Genomic DNA, 6,000 nt, shown 5'->3' with positions numbered 1-6,000 from the left:
TTTTGAGACGGAGTCTCGCTCTGTAGCCCAGGCTGGAGTGCAGTGGCACGATCTTGGCTTACTGCAACCTCCACCTCCCAGGTTCAAGCGATTCTCCTGTCTCAGCCTCCCGAGTAGCTGGGATTACAGGCATGTGACACCACGCCCAGCTAATTTTTATATTTTTAGTGGAGGCGGGGTTTCACCATGTTGGCCAAGATGGTCTCGATCTCTTGACCTCGTGATCTACCCACCTCAGCCTCCCAAAGTGCTGGAATTACAGGCATGAGCCACCACAACCGGCCCAGGAATCTTTATATTCCTAAGACCTTAGCAAGTCTTACTGTCCGGGAGGAAAACGGGGAGAGTTGTCTGATCTATTTGTGCTAAGCAAGACCTCATGCAGATAAAGGACTGGCTCCGAAGGCTTTTTAAGGCCTCCTTAGCCCTCTGTTTCCATGAAAGGGCCGCGCCTGCACTCTATCAGCCTTACCGTCAGTTCTCTATTCTCCATGCTCATGAATGGGACTTGGGGGAGTGGTCAGTACAAACCAGCAGAGAATGCCCAAACCCCTGGCTTGGCTTTGGAATGTGTTTTATTTTTATGGGAAATGAAGCCTCATAATGCTTTCAGACAAATGATAAAGAATCCCAGAGAGGCCTCAGTATTAGAGAGGCTGGATATTCTTCTCCTTGATCTTCCCTGGCACCCCACCCCAGCCCCACTCCAGCGTCTCCCTACTTCCCATCCAGGCTGGGGCATCCGGGTGCCCTTGGCATCCAACCAAAGTACCTCCCCACTCACACACAGCTGTGCTTTTCCTCTCCAAACTGCCCATCCTTTTTCTGCTTCCCATCTCAGATGCTCTGGCTGAAGTTCTCTTGCAGGATCAAAAGGAAAATGAAGGACAAAAGGACAGTCATCATCCACTTGGGGGATGTATGTCCAGCAAAGCTCCAGGGGGACTTTCCCAGGGTCCCTCCTGGCTGCGCCCGGCACCCCTCACTCCCGCTCCATGTCAGGGCTGCTTTCTCCCCTCACCTTGGGTCCCGTGTGACCACCAGCTTGGAAACAGGGGTAAGGGCCACACCCAGCCTCACACCCCCAACTTTGTGCCCTAAACACTCTCCTGTCAAAGTTCCCAAGCCACAGGGACCCAGAGCCATGGCCCAGGTTCATCCTCTGTTTTTGTAAAACGGAGGGTCGATTCTGCTTCATTTCCTTCTTTCCTCCCTCCTCCCTCTCTCTCTCTCTCTCTCTTTCTCTCTTTCTTTCTTTCTTTTTGACGGTCTCGCTGTGTCCCAAGCTGGAGTGCAGTGGTGTGATCTCAGCTCACTGCAACCTCCTCCTCCCAGGCTCACGCGATTCTCCTGCCTCCTGAGTAGCTGGGACTACAGGTGCGAGCCACCACACCCAGCTAATTTTTGTATTTTTAGTAGAGACGGAGTTCCGCCATATTGGCCGGGGTGATCACCTCTGGTGATCCGCCCACCTCAGCCTCCCAAAGTGCTGGGATTGCAGATGTGAGCCACCACACCCGGCCGATTCTGCATCAATTTCAACCCCTTCTGGGAGGCTGCTCAAAAGTCCGTTTGCTCATGGGGCTACGAGATACAGCTCCTGCCTCCTAGCACTGTGCAAGACTCCCGCCCCAAGCCAGTGTGTCCGGACCCCAGGTCCAGCCACACCCAGTTTGGCAGGACACTGTGGAGCCACTGGGTGGTGAATGTGAATGCCCTGAGGAGGGAGGTCCAGGGTTGGAGCTCCTTGTGCCTTTACAAAGCCCACCTCTGACTCACACTGCACACTCCCAAGGCAGCGGCCTTGAACCTGAAGGCTGGACACAGAGGTCCGCCTGCATCATAGGAGCCCTTCTACGGATGCCACAGAAGAAACTAAGAGGAACTAAAAATTGTGAGATGAAAACCCACACTTGAGGCCCAGTCTGGGGGTCTGTATTGGATACAAGAGGTAATAATTACAATCACGACAAATGATACAGGCCAGGCACTATTCTTAGTGATTTAAATATTTATTCTCACTTCATCCTTAAACATAACCCGATGGTATATGCACACTGATAATGTGCACCTGTGGCCCTTTCATGAAATCCAAGACCTAAGGAGGCCTTAAACAGCCTTCGGAGCCAGTCCCTTGTCTCCAAAAGCTCTTGCTTAGCCACAAATCAGTCAGACTGCCCTCCCCCTATTTTCCTCCCAGTGAGACTTGCTAAGGTCTTAGGAATAGAAAGATTCCACCTCTCTCCCAGTACATCTGACCAGTCTGTCTGTGATAATTTTTAGTCCGGGGCTTCCCTGTTTTCATCCTTAGTCTGGTCATACACTACTCAGATCCATGCTACAGCAATAGTCACTTGCACCAAGCTCACCCTCACCGCACAGCTGGGGTCACGGGAAAGGCCTGTTCTCATCACCTGCTTGCTCTGCTGTGTGAGAGAGTGAGGAATTGGGCTTCATGTCTGCCGAAGGTCTTTTGTTATCGTCAAACGCATTTTATAGGGAAAGAAACTGAGGCAGGGAAAGACAGGTGCCCTGGAGGATAAGTGCAGGATTCTGGACTTCAGCCCTGCTCTGTCTGCCTGGCTGCTGGTGGAGGGCAGGGAGCTTTTCTGCTATGAGTGGGTTTCCTTAGATCCCAGAGCCAGCCCCAAACTCCAGCCCTCGGGCCCCACCTCACAGCGAGGGAGCATATCCAGTTGGGGGCAAAGAGCCATGAGGGACCACCTGCACTGTGGTTCTTTGAAGGGCCCAGCTTCCCTAGGTAGCTGCCACCCTGTTTTCTCATTCCCATCCCAGTCCTTGCAGGCTGAGGCCGCAAGACACAACTACCCGAGAGAGTCCAACCAGTTCTGCACAGAGTCACAACGCAGGGGCTCCCACCTCTGGATGAACATTTACCAACCACGCTCCCAGCATCTCTAGCTTCATACATATTCATGCGCTAGAGAGACAGCAGAATGTACAATCCTGCCAGCTTACCCCTGAGAAAGCACTGATACTCCCTTGTTGGACAGAGAGCTGTTTATTCGGGTGAGGGATTTTTTAAAACAGGTTGCAGAACCCTGCAGCTGATTAGGCCAAGGGTGAGAGCATGGGGTGCAGGCAGCACAGAATCAGTGCAGTATCTGTCAGTCCATTCCCTTGTCCACTTTCCAAGGCTATGATCAAGGTCAAGTGAGAAAATACGTGTGAAGGTTCTTTGTAAACTGTAAAACACTCTGATAACAATATGTAACATTCATAAGGTGCTCATGCCATGCCAAGTGTTGTTCTAAATGGTTTACGTATATAACTCATTCTACCCTAGTCCTAAGAAGCAGCTATTATTATGACCATTCCCTTTACAGAGATGGGCAGACTGAGGCCAGAAAGGTTAAGTAACCTGCCCAAAATTCCAGAGCTAGAAAGTAGTAGAGCCTAGATTCAATCCCAAGCAACCTGGCTCCAGGGTCCTTGCTCTGAGCACTCAGCTCTCCCTCCTCTCTGCCACTCATGACTCTGTGATCTCGGGAGCGTTACTTGGCTTTTCAGAGTCTTGGCTTCTGCACCTGCAAGACGGGAGTAAAAGCATGCGTCTCGGGAGCAGTGAGGGTTGGATGAGGTGGTCTTTGTGCCCACATCAGTCCCCTCTTCTGTGAATGGCATCCCCTTTGGGAAGGGAGCCTGCTCCGCCCCTACTCCAACCCTGCTGGTCTACAGGAGCCTGCCAATCTCAGTTCCTCCCCTGTAGCTAAAAGACACAGCAGAAAAGACCTCAGCGTCCTGCTGGATGGGAGTAGGAGGAGTCTGTTGGGGGAGAAGTCGGCCAGCAGCTGACAGGTACAGAGCTGGCAGGGGAGAGAGGCAGGGAGGAGGGGCCCGGAAAGCTTCCTAGCTGTGCCTCAGGCTCCAGTGTTCCCAAACCAGAGGTCCCGCCCTTTCTGAGTCTGGCTCTGTAAACTGTATATACCCCTGCTTCACCTAAACTAGAAGGAGTTCTGTTGCTGTCATTTGCAATGAAAAGAGGCGGCCTGTGGACGGAGCTGGGTACAGTGCCTGGGGAATAGCAACTGCTGGAGAAGCATCACCTGTTAGTATTACTGTATCACTCCCCAGCTCTGTCCTTGGCTTCCTCCTTCATTTCTACTTTTTCCAGGAAAATGGAAAGAGAAACAGAGATGGGGGCTAGGGAGAGGGCTGCAGTGACTTCCTCCCCCTTCCCTTCCTTCCTCCTAACATTGTCCTCCAACCACTGGAAGGCTCCAGGGTCCTCATGCAGTCACAGGGTGTGGAGGGGCCTTGGCCCACACCTGACACCAGCTCCCGGCCACTACCTTTTCCTGCCTCAAGACAAACAGCCTATGTCATCCAGGTGGCCCAGGGAGGACACATCTGGCTGGGACAGCTGAAGCAAGGGACACATCTTCCCAGGCCCAAACTGAGGGTGCCCCCATGAGAGACACAGAAGCAAGACAGACAGAGGACACGAGGCAGCAGGAGAGGTGAGAAAGCCCGGAGGAGGAGAAACTGAAAAGGCGATGGCCCGGAGGAAGTGGCAGAGGCACGCAAAGGAAAGAGACAGAAAGAGGCTTCGGGATGGGAGAGGCTGGCCCAGGGGCCAAGTCCCCGCAGAAGCTGAGCTGGCAAATGGGAAGGAGGGACACAGGTGGTGAAGCCAGGAGAGGTGGAGGCTGCTGAGAGAAGAGAATTGGGTTTGGAGGAAGCATCCAGCAAGGCCTCAAGTCATCCTCCTCCCTCTGAGGCCTTGGCTGCCCTGGGTGCCTCCACCATGCCCTGTGTGCCCCACTCACACAGATGTGCCAAAAAGCAGAGACAGGAAAATGCACCAGGGCAGGGTCTGAGAAGGCAAAGTCAACAGACAGCGGCTGTTCCTAGGAGAAAACCTCTCACGCCCTTCCCTGGCTACGGGGCTGCTGCCCAGAAGACGCAGTGTCTCTGCTGGACAGAGACCAGGAGCCTGCGGCTATCCCAGACCAAGGCCCAGCCCACAAGGTCTTCAGCCACCTCCTCTGGTCATCATGCCCAATCTTCTTCCTTCACCAAGGTCATTCAAGGAGAAGTCACTGCCTCCCACAAAGGGCCCCTTCAGGGTATCTCTCGAGAAGGGCTGGGCCCTGACACACACAGGCAGGGCCACATGGACTCCTGCAAAACCAAAGTGCTGTTCCTAAGATGGCCTTGTTACTCTGCTTGGGTTGAGGAGGTCATAGCAAGATGTATCAAGATAGGGACTCTTGTTCCTCAGCCCTGGGCCCTGCAGTTTATCTGTGACTGTCAAACAGAAAGGGGAGCTGCTATGTCTTACATGTTGCATATTCCTGTTCCCTGCCCACATTGGTCAAAGGGGATGATGATGATGATGAGGACGATGATGATGACGATGGTGTGATAATGTTAATATCACCAATGATTTATAAAACACCTTATTCACCAGACAACATTACAAGCATTAGCTCAAAGAAACATCACAACTCCATGGGATGTTGGTTATTACTGCCATTTTACAGATTAGAAAAAGAGAGGCTCAGGCTTATGCTATTGCCCAAGGCCCAACAGCTAACAAAAGCATACCTGGAACTGTCACTAATTCTGCTGGTGCTACATACCTTCCACTCTTCCTTGCTGCCTCCCTGGCACATGTGGAAATGGGCAGGGACTAAGGGAAATAAAATCGGAGGCCCCAATTTATTCCTGGAATGCAAAGATGGTTTAACATATGAAAATCAATCAATATAATATACCACATTAGCAAAACGAAGGGAAAAAAAAAAACCACACAATCATCTCAATTGATGCAGAAAAAGCATTTGACATCAGCATCCTCCCATGAGGAAAACATTCAACAAATTAGGAATAGAAGGAAACTACCTCAACATAATACAAGTCATAAGTTAAAAAAAAAAACAAAAAACAAAACAAACAAACAACAACAACAAAAACCACAGCAAACATCACACTCAATGGTGAAAGCCTTAAAGCTTTTCCTCTAACATCAGGAAG

At 51.5% G+C, this 6,000-nt stretch overlaps 1 protein-coding gene across 3 annotated transcripts in view; it reads right to left on the bottom strand.

The window, feature by feature from the left end:
• Positions 1 to 6,000, bottom strand: part of FXYD6 (FXYD domain containing ion transport regulator 6) — a 43,306-nt gene that overhangs the window by 23,844 nt on the left and 13,462 nt on the right. Inside the window, exon 1 of one of the 3 annotated variants that reach the window (XM_017883083.1) lies at positions 5,607 to 5,683. The exons of the other annotated variants lie outside the window; for them this stretch is intronic. The gene's annotated coding sequence lies outside the window, so the exon portion shown is untranslated. Of the gene's footprint in view, positions 1 to 5,606; positions 5,684 to 6,000 lie in introns of those variants that run through there. 3 annotated transcript variants of the gene reach the window in all.

The sequence above is a fragment of the Rhinopithecus bieti genome, unplaced genomic scaffold (genome assembly GCF_001698545.2).
Source record: "Rhinopithecus bieti isolate Rb0 unplaced genomic scaffold, ASM169854v2 scaffold_11964, whole genome shotgun sequence".
Classification (NCBI taxonomy): Eukaryota; Metazoa; Chordata; class Mammalia; order Primates; family Cercopithecidae; genus Rhinopithecus; species Rhinopithecus bieti.
The sequence above is the reverse complement of the archived record's forward strand: the minus strand, read 5'-3'. Positions and strand labels throughout refer to the sequence as shown.